The sequence below is a fragment of the Manis pentadactyla genome, chromosome 14, assembly GCF_030020395.1.
Source record: "Manis pentadactyla isolate mManPen7 chromosome 14, mManPen7.hap1, whole genome shotgun sequence".
NCBI lineage: Eukaryota > Metazoa > Chordata > Mammalia > Pholidota > Manidae > Manis > Manis pentadactyla.
The window spans coordinates 69,121,150-69,138,130 of NC_080032.1; the positions used below are offsets into that span (position 1 = coordinate 69,121,150).

At 36.9% G+C, this 16,981-nt stretch overlaps 1 pseudogene; it reads right to left on the reverse strand.

The window, feature by feature from the left end:
* Nucleotides 1-3,625: 3,625 nt before the first annotated feature.
* On the reverse strand, nt 3,626-4,473 carry LOC118923248 (taste receptor type 2 member 8-like; annotated as a pseudogene).
* Nucleotides 4,474-16,981: the final 12,508 nt, after the last annotated feature.

Below are 16,981 nucleotides of genomic sequence, written 5' to 3' on the forward strand. Positions count from 1 at the left end.
TGCGATTTATGGTGAATCCTGTTTTGTTTGCCTGGAGTCCAGAACCATGGTGTATTAGTTTGACTTCTGAGGGGGCTGGAGACCTAGTTGTTATAATCAATCACATGGCTGCTCCATGTCTGTGTGACTAATCCCCAATAAAAACTCAGGAAACCAAGGTTTGGGTGGGTTTCCCTAGTTGGCAAACCTTCACACATGTTGCCAAACATCATGGCTGGGTGAACCAAGTGCTGTTCCTAAGACTTCACTGGAATAGAATACCTGGAAGCTTACACCTGTTTCTCTGGACACCACCCAATGCACCTTTAGCCTTTGCTGATTTTTATCTGTATCTTTTCACTGTAATTAAGTGTAACTGTGACTATAACAGCTTTTCTGAGTTCTCTGAGTATATATCATGAGTCACTAAGCCTGAGGGGGGCCTCAGGGATCCTTTACACAGATGCCTACAGAAGAATGAGTCTACATTAAAATACCTGGTATGATTGACAGCTTTCCATAGTTAAAAGAGAACTATGGATGACACACTAGCTTTCTAACTTTTGCAGCCATAGAGGACCTAAAAGCAGCATAAATGATGGGCAGGACAGCAAGAATCTACAATGAAACAACCTTTCCTATGTCAGGAATAGGGTCTGGAAAAAGTGAGTGGAGAAATTTTATATTGAGTGATGGATTTAAGCTTTGTTTTCAGTCTGGACTGGATTTCATATATGAGTGACTATAGGAGCTATGGGATCTGCCAAAGGTTTTATACTTGAAGAATAAGCCAACAAAATAGGGTTGTAGGGACACTGGTGAGAAAGAATAAATTTGCTTTCTGCTTTCATGTTCCTAAGTTGGACTTTTTAAAAACAAGTTGTATTTTTATCTCACTTAGACAAAGCCTTTTGGTATTTTACCCTCTTAAAATGCAGCCATCCCACATCTACATTAAGCTGCCCAAGGAAAAAGTCAAAAGCAAAAGACCACTCATTATGCTAAGTGAGATAAGTCAGAAAGAGAAAGAAAGATATGTGTGATCCCACTTATATGTAGAATCTGAAAAAGATGAACTCTTAAAAACAGAGAGGAGAGTGATGGTTACCAGGGGCTGGGTGGCTGAGGAAATTGGGGAGATGTTGTCTAAGGGGACAAACTTGCAATTAGTAGGTAAATAAGTTCTGGATATCAAAGCACAGCACAGTCATTATAGGCAACAATACTGCCTTGCAAACTTCAGAGCTGCTGAGAGACTAGATCTTAATTGTTCTTAACACACACAGAAATGATAATTATATGACAAGATAGAGCTGTTAGATAAGGCTACGGTGGTAACCATATTGCAATACATAAATGTATCAAACCAACAGGTTGTACACCTCAAGCTTACACAATGTTATATGTCAGTTACATCTCAATTGAAATAAATTAATTCTACCCTACTTGCTTTTCTTTTACGGTTTATGGTTTATTATGATTAATCCTTTTATGGATCCTTAAACAACGTATTTTCTTGAAATAAATACATTTTTCTCAAAGTCAAGTGGCAAACTTAAATCCTGTTGCATATAAACTAAAGTAGCTATGAGAGAGAAAGGTGAAATAGCTTTATTTACTAAAAAAAAAAAAAAGCAAAAAATAAACCATGGGATTCCTGATAATCCAGTGTTAATGATTAATATCCAATAGCCAGACTGGTACTATACCTGGGAAATGAGAAAAATGTTAAGACTATTCTGCATTAAGTTTTTTGTATTTTTTCTTTAAAAATAAATTCTCCTCTACCCTGTACTTTGAGCCTTGTATTTTCTAAGTCATATGTTTTTCTCTTATTTATTTACTTACTTGAGACCACCATTGGCATATGTTTAAGAAATAGTCTGATTCTAATGGGGCTGCAGATGGATTTCTCAACACCTCTCATGGGTGCATGGCCAAAAATTTGTCATGCCAGTTCATCCTATGCTCATTCTTTCCCAGATACAATTTTAGTCATGGCAAGCACCAGCCAAAGTTCATGAGGTATTAAAATTTTCAAATATTCATTTTATGATTTCTGATGCTTTTGTGTCTTCAATATTTAGCACTTAATTTTTTACATTTGTTATCTAGCCACATATAAATATCTTTCTTTCCAAGCACTATTCTTGCATCTCATCAAAATTCCCATTGTCTTGGTGATATTTGGAACATTTTTTGAATCCCTTCATTTACTCATTCAACACAATGCTGGTTAAATACCAACATGTTGAGAAAAAGTATTATATTTCCTGGTGAGCAAGTCTTCATTTTAAGTATTATGCTCACCTTGGTTTAAAATCATCCTAGACAATTGGCAATCATACCAAAAGGAAGTATCAGAATATTACACATATGAAAGAGAAAGAGGAAGAGGACAGAATGGAACCAATACAAAACTGAAGAAAATATTTGAAAATTAAATCCAAGTGCATCAGAGAGATTGTAATGTTTTGGGGGCCTACACTATCTAAGATATTTTTCTGTGTGTTAACTTTTATTTCACTAATTTGATTTTCTATATGTTGCTTTTTAGAAATGTGTTGTAACAGTGTTGAAAAATTGACCAATGGCAATTCTTTAGGATTAATTATCAAAACCTTTTCTTGCTCACCAGAGTCACCTTGTTATTAAGGGTTCTCTGGTATTGCGTTATTTTGTCCTTTCTTTTGTCATGCATTACTTTTTTCCCCTTGTGTTTTTTTAATGTACTCATTCTTTATTGAACTTACTCTTTAACCTATGTAGTTGCCCATCATCTTTTTTTGTTTCCTTACAGGAATTTGTTTCCTTGTTAAAAGAGATTTTTATGAAATGCAATGTTGTATGCTGCTAATGATGTTTTCAATTCCCCACATTTTCTGGGCTATGTCTTCATTTTTAAGCTTCTAGTAATAACCAGATGAATATTCCAAGATTTATATTCCAAATTCTAAGTCAGAGGTTTAGACCCTTTTACTATAATTGGGGTACTTAACTATACTTTGATGCATTTAATCTGAAATATCAACACATCATGACTGGTTTTAGGAGACACTAATGACATGGAGCTTTCAAGTGACTTTATTTTTGTGTTCATATATGCATTTTTAAAATTTTTCGCTAAAATTTCAACATATTACTCAACATATTTACTGTTCTCATTTTGTTACCCCTTTCTAGTTTTAAATGAAAACTTAAAATCTTTACCCTTCTTTAAGAAGCAAGCCTATATATATTATGTATATAAATTATATACCATATAATATATTAATATATATTCATGGTGATTCTTTATATATTTGTATTTCAAACCAATACAGTGGAAATTAAGTGAGATAAGATCTCTCAGATTTTGCCTCAGATAAAATGCATTATCCATATATTCTAATTTTACTATTAATTATATCATGACAAGTCTGATGGAAACCCAGCAAAATCTTTTTCTTTTTTCTTTCAAATTATTCCTGTCCAGGGGCTTTCAATAAGGCTGAGTGACCTATCAGAGGACAGAGTAAAAGGAATTGGAAAAATGAAAGCAATGTGCATGGAGTCCTTTTTGTTGTCTTCATTCTTGAGAAAATCATAATCATTTCAGGCATGTTTTATGAGAAAATTCATGCAACACTTCAGAGAGAATCCTATTTCAATTTGCGGTTAAAATCAGAAGAACTGGATGGAGGGCTGGATAGAAAAATACCAGCACATTAGCAAAAATCTTTGCTCCCAAACTGTCTAGTATGAGATAGGCCACATTTATCATAGTATTGTTCAAATAGTACCTAAAGAAGAAGAGTAAGAATGAAATCATGGACTTCACAGCTCTCACATGGGCCTCTGTGCCAGGATCTTTAGAACCTGTACCCTCCATCTGCCTGATGTGGCTCCTAAGGAGAGGAGGAAAAGGAGAAAAGGGGCAAGTGACACTGCAAAGGGGACGGTGAACATCATGTGAAGGCACATATGAGAAGTCAGTTATATTTCTCACCATTAAGTGCAATGTCAAATTCCTTTTCAGTGTTTACCTGGGTTTGATCAGACTCTTAACTACTGTATCCTGAACAAGGTACAAGCAGAAAGAGAGGGCTTCCCCCAGTACAATAAAGAGAGGCACTTTATGAATTCTCCATTCATCCAGAGGAAAATGGGATTAGATAAATTGGCTGTCCTGAGGAGATAGAAGACACAGGCAGGTGGTACAGGACATGCAGAAATAACTGGATCCTGTCCAGAGAATTTCCAAATTTATCAGATTATTATTGCACAATAAGTATTTCCTCACAGATTATATCTAAGCCTATACTTAAAATTATTATGCGCAGCAGGAATATTCTGGAATAGCCAAGCAGGTGAGAATAAAATCATCAGGGAGAACGTCCAGCTCCTGATACAATCAGTTCAGTTAATTAATACAATGAATTCATTTCCCAAAATCGCCATTGAAAATCCTCCAGCAGAAATGATCATAAACATGTTCTTCAGTGGATTTACCATGCCTGCTGATAAGAAATCTCTGCCTTCAGCACTCCGATTTATAAATGAGGTGTTAGAGATTTGTGCAAACAATTTGTGATTTACTGTTCAATACATTCCTTTTTCTTATACTTTGATGTCCACTGACAAAGGAATGTTCCAGTATGTTCCCAACATCTTAGTTATCTTTGAGAAAACCACCTTTATTCTTGTGAAGATGTCAACTAGTGATTTTCAGAAGCAGATATATTACCTGCTGCTGTGAAATTGCTGTAATTTCCATATAAAGCTGTGCATTAGAATTTCAATCCTGGTTTGTCAAAACACAAGATAGAGATAAGTTTTTAAATATTTTTTTAATGATGTCATCTTTCTTTAAGATTTAAACTTCTTTGATTCATTCATCTTAGTTATAAACAAGAAACATTAACCCCCAACCTAGAGATGCTGTCTCAGTCTGGAGCTCTGAGAAGCAAGGAAATTACTGGGGGAAAAGTTTGAAATCAAGGAGGGAGAAGGCTGGAAAGCTGTTATGTGCATGTAATCTGAGCCTTGTGGAGGGAGAGGGAAGGAAAGATTCAAGGTCTTGGGCAGTAATACAGGCCTGAGAAAGTGTCAGGAAAGCCGGTGGTAGTTTGCAAAACCACGGTGCCCGTCAGCGGTGTCCTGAGCCTTCCCAGAGCAGGCCTGCCATTGAATCCGTGCCCTGCTCAGTGGCTGGCTGGGGAGCTGTTCACAGAAGGGAACAGGGTGATCGATGGGTTGCAGAGCATAGGAACATGGGCCCGCCAGCTGTTGGGTAAATATAATTAAAAGCAAAATATTTTCCCTTCCCAGAAAATCTCTCCACAAAGGTAATAGAGAAAGAAAACAGTTTTATTATTGAATTAGCATTAAATCAGAATCTGATGCACCTCACAGGCAATACCCTAAGGGGTTGCAAGAACAGAAAGAACCTCATCGTTTTATACAGTGAAGCAGATAAAACCCATGACATCATGCTGTCAAGGTAAACAATAACTAGTACTCAAGTCAGAGGATTCAGAAGCACCATTTATTACACCCTTCATTCAAAATTTACCTGGTAATTGGGGTAACCATTCGTGTTAGTTAATTGGTTTTATACAAAGGAAAATAAATTCATATCTTCATGACAGGAAGTAGTTTTGCAAAGAAACTGGGAGTTAGGGGTGCTTATTTTTCACTGGGGGAATTACACCTCTTACTTTTAGTTCATTTTTGCCCTTACATAACCTATTATGCTCCCTGGAATCAGAGACCTTAGCCCTTTAGAGGCATATTTTCCTAATCACTGCATGCAGCAAGTATCTTACATAATAGTCAAAGTTTATTTTTATTAATCATCTAACCAATACATGTTATGTAAAAGTACCCAACGTTTATGTAAATATAGGAAATCTTACTGACGTTATACCAGGATCTCTTGGAGTCTCTGGCAATTTGGAAACATGACTGCAAACTCTTTAACCTTCTTGTTACTGAGATCTGGTCTCTGCAACCCCTCCTCTTGAAGCTGGGTGGGCTGTGGCTGCTTTGACCAATATGGTGTAGTGGGTATGACATTATGGAACTTCTAAGTATGAAAAGCCATGCAGTTTTTGCCTTAATCTCTAGAACATTTCCTGTTAGAGTCCTGAGCACTCTGTAAGAAGTCTAACAAATCTGAGACCAGCATGCTGCAAGGCGACCCAAGCCACATGAAAAGGCCACATGGAGGCAGTCTGATCAGCCATTCCAGCTGAGCCCAGACTTTAAATCACCCCACTCAAGTGACAGATATGTAAAGAATCTGCTTGGTAATTCCAGCCCTGCCCTTTGAGTCACATTCAGCTGTCTGGGTATTCTGAGGTTGAAGACTCAAGACATTTTGGAGGAGAAACAAGCCATTCCACTGGGCCCTGTGTGAATCACTTGACTCACAGAATCTGGGAGCATAGTAAAATAGTTGTTTTGTACCACTGAGTTCTCGTTAATATTTTAAAATACTAAGATATCTACATATTCAGAGCAAAATGATTTAGCATATAGAGTCTTTTATTATTCCAACTTTCCATCCGTTTCTTCCCCTTAATATAAAATGCATAACTCTTTTTATGCAAAATTATATATAATTTTTTTAATGGGCAAAGGATCTGAATAGACGTTTTTATCAAGGAAGATACACAAATGTTCAATAAGCATGAGAGTAGGCGCTTGATATTATTAGTCATCAGGTAAATGCAAATCCAAGCCATAATGAGCTACCCCTTCACATCGACCAGAATGACTAGAACTAAAAAGTTAAATAATAAAAAACATTGGCCAGAATGTGGAGAAATCAGAACCTGCACATGCTACTGTTGAGAGTGTTAAAATGGTGCTGCTGCTTTGGAAAACAGTCTAGCAGTTTCTCAAGACATTAAATATGATCCAATATTAAATTCTGTTTTGCCTTTATATAAACAATTATGATTAGATTTACTCAAGACATGAAACATAACCCAAGATTTTTAAACAATAGTTATCAGCAATAGACCCAGAAAATTCCCTATTTAGGCATAATCCCAGGAGAAATAAAAATGCAGGGTCTGTGCAAAAACCTGTATATGAATGTTCATAGCAGTCTTACCTATAATAGCCAAAAAATAGAAACTCAAATGTTCAAATGGATGAATGCATAAACAAAATGCCCTATATCTATACAATGAAATATTATTTAGCTCAATTAAACTACCTTTACATCTTTAGATAAACTCTATCTTAATATCTTATCCTTTTTATATATTGATGTGTTTGATTTAGTTACATTTTATTGACGGTTTTTGCCTCAAAGTCCATAAATAACTCTTATCTATTCTTTCTTTCTGGTGATAACTATGCCTGGTTTTGAAATTCCTTGCATTTCATTTTCAAGAATACATTGTGTAAAATTGTTAGTTGCCTTTCTCAAATATTTGGTAGAATTTGCCAATGATATGATCTGGGCTTGGATTTTTCCTTTTGGAAGATTTCTAAATTATAAATTTAATTTATTTAATAATTGTTTATTCAGGTTATCTATTGTTTTCTTTAGTGAGTTTTCGTATTTTATATAGCTCAAGGAATTGATCCATTTCATCTAAGTTATCAAATTATGGGCAAGAATTATTAGCAATATTACTTTGTTTAGTGTCAAGAGTCTATAAGGCTATCCCTTTTTTTTATTATTCCTAGTATAGGTAACTGGTGTCATATATCTTTTTTCATCAGTCTAGCTAGTATTTTATGAATTGCATTGATCTTTAAAAAAACCCTACCTTTTAGTTTTACTGATTTTCTCTATTGTTTACTATTTTCAACTTTATTGATTTCTGATTTGTTTTGTTTTGAACCTCTGCTGCCTTTGGGTCTAATTTGCTCTTCTTTTATTTGTTTCTTAAGCTGGAATTTTACCATATTGACATAAGACCTTTCTTCTTCTCTAGTATAAGAATTTTATGCCATAAATTTCCCTACAGGCATTGCTTTGCCTTCAACCTTGTGATTCTGATATGTTGTATTTTTATTTTCATTTACTTCAAAATGTTTGCAATTTCCCTTGATACTTTCTTTTTGATGTACATTGTTTAATTTTAAATATTTGCAGTACCCAGATTATTTTTGTCTTACTGATTTTGCATTTAAATCTCTTATGGTCAGATAACATAGTTTGCATAATTTTAATTATTTTAATTGTTTTAAGACTTGTTTTATGGGCCAGAATATGTCTATCCACTGCTGAATGTTCCATGTTTACTTCAAGCATGTGCTCTGCTGTCGTTGGATGGAGGTTTCTATTCATACCTATTAGGTCAAGTTGGTTGATAGTTCAGCCTTCGTTGTCCTTACTGATTTTCTGTCTACCTGCTCTAGCAGTCACTGACTGAAGACTGTTATAATTTCCAGATGCAGATTATGGATTTGTTTTTTCTCTTTCATTTCTACCAATCATACTTCATGTATTTTGGAGGTACTTTGAAACTCTCTTACTAGGTTCCAAAACATACTTAAGACTTATATCATCTTAGAAATTAATCTTCGGTAATTTTTAAAAATGTTTTATTCTTACTAATTTTTCTTCTTCCAAAGTTTGCATTATGTGATATTAGTATAACTTCTCCAATTTATGTTGATTAATTTTAGCATGGTATATCTTTTTCCATGTTTTTATTTTCAACCTATATCATCATATTAAAGTGAGTTTCTTTTAGACTGCATACAGTTGGGTCTTGTTTTTTATTTAATTAATCTGACAATCTCTGTTTTCCCCTTGCTTTGTTTGGACCACCTATACCAAAAGTGCTATTAATATGTTGGGATTTAAATCTTTCAGTTAATTATTTTTTTACATTTGTTCCATCTGGAACTATTTTTTTAGATGGTCAAGAACAAGTCAAAGCTTCTAGAGGAAGTAGGTTATTCATTCACCTTCAATACTTTCATAACTATTAGTTCAACTCTCCTCAAAGAGTATGGAGATTCAGTTTCGCACAGTGAGAATACCATTCTTGCCCTTTTCCAGACTAGGAAATAATCTCATGTGGCTATGCAAATAAAATTTTCCCTTCTTCTATTGCATCATTGTCTCATTTGAGTCCTATTGTTTGCGGGTGTTATTTGGCTTCAAGTTTTTCACAAACTTCTTGCTTGCTTCCCAAGCTCTTGCTATTGTGCTATTGTGTTTGGGTTATACTTCCTTGCACAGGACTTGCCAAGGAAATTTAATTTCCAGAAAAAGAAGGTGTTTGCGTGTGTGTGTGTGTGTGTGTGTGTGTGTGTGTGTGTGTGTGTGTGTTTTACCCCTGCTTTAGGTGGCACGAACAGTTCCTATGAACAGTGGCATATTTCACCAGACAAAGCCAGCAGAGGAGATCAGTAGGATAACTGCGCTGGGGGAACAAAGAGTAGAGTGGCGGACAGCATGGACCCTAACATCAGACTGCCCACAGGTTTGCTTCCTGATTCTGTAACGCATATTGTGTGAACTTTCATAAGTTCTTTAACCTCTCTGTGCCATGGTTTTCTTCCTCTAGAAAGGGGAATAATGAGACTACCTTAGGCTTGGTATCCCATAGCATGATAGATGCCTGTGGCACATCGTTAAGCACTCAGTGGATATTAGCAATTATTACCGAGGGGTTTCTCTCACTGCTATTAGGTCAACCCTGTGCTTTCTGAGAGGCGGGAGTCAACCGGACTTTTAAATAAAGAAAACTGAGACCCAAAAACATCATGGGAGTTCGACCCTGTGAGGGGACTTGTGCATATGCGATAATGAACCCCTTTCCAGGTAAGGGTCGTGACTTTTAACTGAGCGCTGAGGCAGACTTGCCAGCCCCGCAGCCTCGCATCTATCTTCTCAGCCTGTTTTGCATCTCCTGTGCGGGCTGGAGTCGGTGCCTCCGCCCGGGACGCAGCGCAGCTCCACACTGCCCCCTAGGGGCCTGGGGCGGTCACCCCAGGAGCCAGGCCCGCACGGCCAAGTACTCCAGTTCCTGCCACCCCACCAGCGCGAATCTGCGCACAGGAACCTGCAGTCGTTTAGTCTCTCAGCTTCGTTTCCTCAACAGGAAAATGGGGAGAATAAAGCCTCGCACACAGGACCGTGGTACGAATCAAAGAAGATAGTAGCCCATGTGAAATCCTATACTTGGGGGTATTTGTAGTAGTTACAGGAGTTAGAGGTAGGAGTAGTGGTTACTATTATCCCAGGATCCTGCCAGGATTCGGGTACATTTTGCAGTAGGGCGCTTGCTTAGAGTCAAAGTAGCCAGCAGGCTCAAAGGGCTTTTACGAAACTGGGGGCCGGATTAGACCTTCTGGACTAACGCCTCATGACTCACTGTGATACTTGGTCTGAAATGCAGTCCCCCACTCTGACACAAAAAGCATTTCTGGGGCTCAGTTAAGCGTTATTTGGCTCCAGCCTACATGACACACTTGCAGCCTTATGCCAGTAGAGAAGTCATCTCAACCATCTAGAGGAATTAGAATTCCTCCCTGGCCCCTCTGAAAGGCAGATAAATGGTGTCCACGGAAATGGGTCCATGCAACTTGACTTCACAAAGGACGTTGCCAGTGTTTTCCTCCAAACTCCTCCTTGCCTCTCCTCCCCATTTCCTTCTTCTGGCATTCTCTCCATGGCATCTTTATTGTGTGGACCAAGCTGTTTGTTTGTTTACAGTCACCTAGGAATGCCACCAGCAGAGACCGGGGCTGAAGGCTGTGTAAAAGCCCCACGGAGCTCTGGGTCCTGCCCACCCAGGGCCTGCCACCTGCCTCCCTGCCTTCGCGAGCTCCATGCCAGCGCCCTGCTTATAGAGGCCCTCCTTGTCTCCACCTGGGTGCACCATTTGTGACGCACTCCATCATATCTCCCACAAGAGGACCGTTTAGAGGTCTTTTAGAAAACAGGGCTAAAATTGGTCTGTGCGTGTATGAGTACAGAGAGACCTGCAGTGAATATTGCAAAGTGAAATGGGTAAAATCATATCAACTTTGTGGTAAGGTGGAGATGGACCGCTGAGCTCTGAAGCCTTGGGTGAATTGGGTGGTCAAACTAGGCGTTCGAATTGACCTCATAAAGGTAATAAGGCTGGGCCACATGGGATTACGGTTGGTGATTAGGAAGCTACTGATGCTTTCTGTGGTCCCCTTCACTACTCTTGCTAAAGAGGCTTTATTTGACTTAATTCAGGAGGACAAATTCCCAGGGAGTATCCTCACTTTATAGTTGGTACAATTCAAGGTGCTCTAGCAGCTAGCTCAGTCCCCTGCACTGGCTGTCAGTGTGTCTGGAGTGTCTGGAAGGGAAATGTGAAACACACTGAGAAAGGAAAGAAATGGGTGTCCACATGGACTAGAGAAAGGAAGCTTTCCTGCAAAGGCTTTCTTTCCGTAGTTCTTCCTGAATTCGGTTAGGTTTTTCAGGAGGAGGATGTTCATTCATCTGCATGAAAATGGTCACTTTCTCCCATCGTCCTCTTCTCAACCCTTCCTCTGGTGACTCTCAATATATCAGATGCTGGGGTTGGGGTTTTGCATTTAATATGAATAAATGATAAAGCAGAGCTACTTAATTAGAGAGCTTATGATTTTGGCCTCACTGGCAGGGAGCCCATAGTTTGCTTAACTAGGCAGCCGCAGTAACTGAGTACCTTTCACCATAGCCCCAGAAGACCCTGGTTGTGTGCTCAGCAGGCTTACATGGTTATGATGTTTTTATGGTTAAAATGTCTGTGTTGTGGCTTCAGTGGGACAGACTGGAAAATGAAGTCCTAGGCAAAACCTGTTAAATTTTTTTAAATGGTAGGTGTTGCCCATTTTACAGTTAGTTCCATTCTTGCTTATGCGTCTTGAAAACAGGTCCTTGCTCTCTGCTCCTTCAGTTTTTTGTTTTTGTTTTTTTTTAATTTTTAGGAACCTGGAAAGATTATAGAGATGGATTCTTTGGAGTTTTTATTCTGTTCCAGTTTGACTAGTTCAGATTTAGAGACACAGTATCAAATACTCCTTCCTAAACTGACCCCTCTAAGGAGGGTGGCATAGGGGACACTGAGCATACTTCTGAGTGGCAGTTAGTTTCCTGGACTTTCTAGAGGTTGGCAGAAGAGACTTGTGGTGAGACCACATTTGATCCAATATATTCTTTTATGTCACATGTTTCCTCCAGAAAAAGATCTCCCTAGGAATGGGAAGGTTATAGACATGGTGAAAATATTTTTGCTAGAAAATAGAGGAACTGTTCTTTCCTTTTTCCTCCTCCAGAATTCATCATCGACCAAGTCACTGTCACTGACCTAGACTTGGCCATTGACATCAAGTCCACCAGTGACCTACTAAGTGAACAGTCAGTCAAGGCAACTAAGTCAACAGATTGTTGCCTTGAATTAGTACTAATAATAGTTTTAGTCCCCTCTGGTAGCCATTTTATAACAAGGCTCCAAATCGGACAGGGACCACAGGAAAGCAAGGGATGACTGTGGACATTATATTTATCTATTACTATTGTAGCAAGTCAATACAAATGCCGTAGCCTAAAACAAAGCAGATCTGTTATCTTGCAGTTCTGTAGTTCAGCAGTTGGAAATAGATATCACTGATTTATTAAAAAATCCAGCCATCAGGAGGGCTGTCTTCCTTTCTAGAAGTTCTAAGGAGGAATCCAGGCCTTTTGTCTTTTCCAGTGTTTAGACGTCACCCAAATGCCTTGGCACAGATCCCCCTTCCATCCTCAAAGGCAGCAATGGTTGGCTGCATCTTTCTCATATCATTTCATTCTGACAGTGTCTCTTCTGCCCCCCTCTTCCAGATTTAAGGGCCCTGGTGATCACACTGGTCCAACCTGGATGATCCAGGATAATCTCTCCATTTCAGATTCAGTTGATCAATACTCTTAATTCTCCTTTGCCCTGTAATTTGAACCTAATTCCTTTAGATTCTGGGAATTAGGATGTGGACATCTTTGGGAAGCTGTTGTCTTCCTACCACAGACAGTATAGGAAATCTTAACTCTTCTCAACTTTATTTCAGTGGGGGACAGAGATGATTACCCATGCTCTGTAATGTTTAAAGTAGATTTTTGCAAAAGGATATATATGAGCTTATGTAAAATTACTTGATATTGATTATATTTGTACTTTGCCATATGTATATGCAATAGTGTAAATGACACATTAAAAGGGAAGAAATTTACTTTGACGTTGCTCTGCATTTGTAATTTGGAGCAATGAGTCCCTCATAGTGGTGTACAGACTTGAGAATGGGAAGATGTGAACTCTAGTTCCAGCCTCACTACTTACTGTCAGCTAATCACCTGCAAACCTCAGCTTACTTTTGTAAAATGAGACAGTTATACTTAGTTAACTCCTAAGTTTCTTTTTGCTCTTTAAAATATTTCAACAAGCAATACAACAATGTGGAGAATCATTAACTAACTAGCTTATTTCAGAGAGAAGTATTTCATGTCTACCAGTGCTTTTAATACAACATTCTATAACAACCTTCACTCTTATGGTGAGCTTTGACCAAAGAACATCAGATTTTAGGATTCCTTATCCTGGTACCATCAAGCCTTTTGTCTCAAGTCTTTTCCCCTAAGTAGGAAAATAGTTTCAAGATCTCTACTTGATTGCTTTAGGACTACAAGAATACAAGTGGTTGATTTGTATTCTATTTCCTTTTAAATTTTTTATGGTTATGATAATCTCATTTACAAATGTACACTGTAAAATTCCATTTTTTTCTTTTGTTTTCTTTGAATAAATTCCATTAGGAGAAAATATGCTTTTTGCTTTAAGTTACAAACTTTGACATATATAAAAACATAGTATTAAGCATACTTACTATATTATTCAAGACCCTGGTTCTCTTATTTTTGCTTTCATATGTTAAAGAAAAATACCTTTGAATCTTCTGCTACAGTTATGACATATTCCTTAACTTCTGTGATTTCTAATAGTTTTGGTGAACTATTTTTTCAAATCTGTTATTTGGTGTATAATTCTCTTACTGGGACAAGCTTCAGATATTGGAACTATTGTAGAATCTTTATTAAGTTAGTGGAATATTTAGAAATATATGGGAAGATCAAGTTCAACTGAATATCAAGGAATTAGTCTTGATTGAGGATAATAGAAGAATGGAGATATATTTCGCTTTTGTAAAAAATAAACTATCTTATATTTTAACTTTTAAATAACCAGTAAACAGGAAAAGAAGGCATAATTCTGAAAATTACAAATTATGTGGTGGAATAAAAATGGCCACAATCTTGTTGCCATTTCTGCCAGTGAGAAGGGGGTCTTCGTCCCCTCTCTTTGGACTTGGGCAGGCTCTGTAACTGAGCAGTAGCATATGGCATAAGTGATGCTGTGCCAGTTTCTAGGACCAGTTTCATGATATTAGAATCATTCACTGCCTGTCCTTTGGAACATTCACTTTTGGAACCCAGCCACCATGCTGTGGGAAGCCAAGCCACAGGAAGAGGCCATTAAGGTACCTCAGTGGACAGCTCCTTCGGAGTGCCTCACTGACAACCTGCATCACGTGCCAGCCATTGGACTGAATCATTTTAGATGTTCATTCCACTTGAGCCTTCAGATGATTCTGGTCCAGCCATCATTTGACAGCAATGAAATGAAAGAGCACAGTTCGAAACTGCCTGGACAAACCCAGATAATCCACAGGACATCTAGGCTGCTGTTTAACCTACTAATTTTGGGGGTGGTTTGTGATGTAGAAAGAAATACTTAGAGTAGATGGAGAAAGGAATAAAAGGAATTCCATCAGCCTAATCCCAGAGCAAGAAAAGAGAACAAAAAGAAAAGAGAAAGAGTTATAAATAGCAGAACTCTAACAAAATGGTAAAAGCAAGTCCAATGTCATGAGAAATTACCATAAATATGAATAAACTTACTTTATTTCTGTTCAAAAGACAATTTCATATTTAATAAGAAAGTAAAACATAATAACCTCTGTTTACAAAAGGTACACCCAACTTAGAAAACCACAGTGAGTGAAAGTAAATCAATAAAGATGTGTCAAATACTAGTGATCATAGTGACAGCAGCTGTTTGTCTCCCAGTGTCTATTATCCTTTCCATTATTAGTGATAGAGTCTCACTCTTCTCTTGGACATATTTGTGCCACAAATGCTTATGTGTGTACCTTTTAGTTATAGGAGAGATACATATTTTTCCATGTGGTTAATTGTTATTGCTTGCTTATTTGTTTATATTTGCCTCTAGCTGAATTATAACTAATATTACTATCCAAACAACATATCAGACAAACTAGCATTTAAAGTAAACAGCACCAATGGTTAAAGAAGGGTTATTTCAGAGTAATGTAACAGGAAACATCCATGGAAAAGGTGCAATTACCATGAATTTGAACACACCTAACATTGCATGACCTAAACAAATAAATCAAAAACCAAAAGAATCACAAAGAGAAACTGATGAATCCACAGAGTGAGAACTGAACCCACATTTCATAGACTGATAGATCAAGCAGAATAAGTAATGACATGAGAAATTGGAGGAACAGAATCAGCAGGTTGATCAAATACTTTTATGTGAAATCTGTACTTGACAGAAGTCTGTACACAATCATTTCAAATATACATGAAATGCTTACACACCTGGACCATAAATGCTCTGACAAAGAGTGTCCCAACAGAATCTGGGAACAGATATTACAGAGAATATAAAGCAATTAAATGTTAAATCAATTAAAAAGAATTTAATTTGGAAATTAAACTGTTCTCTAGTAACTAGGTTTCCAAGTAAGAGACCAACATTTAGAACTCAACAACAAAAAAAGGTCCATATAATCAAACTTGAAAAAATCATTTGAGGTTAAAAATTCACATTCCATTATTTCATATATTAGAAAAAAGCTTCCTAAATGAATGAGTAGCATACTCAATTCAACAACTAAGAAAATGAACAGCAGGATGACCCCCAAAAAATGTATAAAGAAGTTAAAAAAGAGCTAATGTTTATTTTGTGCATGGTACCAACCTAGGTTGTATATCCTATATACATGTATATATATGTATATCCTATATACATGTATATATATGTATATCCTATATCCTATGTACATCCTATATATGTGCAATTATATTTAACCTGAAAACAATCTTTCTCCCTTTGCTTGATGCAGAATCTAAGGTATGGAAAGGTTAACTAACTTCCCAAAGTCACACAGTTGGGAAATGGAAAAGTCAGAGTTTGGACCCACCCAGTCTAGAGCTATAGTCATTATGCTTTTAGATTTCAATAAAAATGAAAGAAACATAGAAGACAGAAAAAAATCAACATTAAGATAAAAAGTGAGAAATACCTACATGGGGAGTAGAACTTTACACAAGCAATGTTGTGAATAATTTTATCCTTAAATTTGAATAACTAATCAACACAGCCAAGTGTTAACAGAGCATAGAATTATGAAAACATTTTATATTAATAATAGAGAACTTAAATAGATCAATACTTCTAAAGATCTTGACTATATTATCAAAATATACTCAACATCAAACTCAGGTGGGTTTATAGGAAAGTTTTACCAAGTTTTTAAATAAGTCATAATCCTTACATTTTCTAACCTATTGCAGTGAACCTAAAAGTTCCATTCCCATTTATTTTAAGAGGCTAAAATATTATACTGGAAACAAATGAAAGTAATATGGGAAGGTAAATAATTATAAGGCTTTAACAGAAACAGATGCAAAAAGGCTTTAAGAAAAGTGAAAAAAAGACAGCAGTTACTAACTCAATTTTAATGAATTAAATATCATGTTTGTATTAATAATGCCCAGCTAGAAAAAAAAATTCATGAAGGATAATATCTACAACAGAAAAAAAGTATACCCAAATTTATGCAACTTTTATAGGCTTAATATTATTGTGATAGACACCATCTAACTGATGATCCCCCTTTCCTTTACCTCACACAGATGATAGGACTGTGACAAGGCTCTATTCTAGTGCTATTTCCTCTAAAA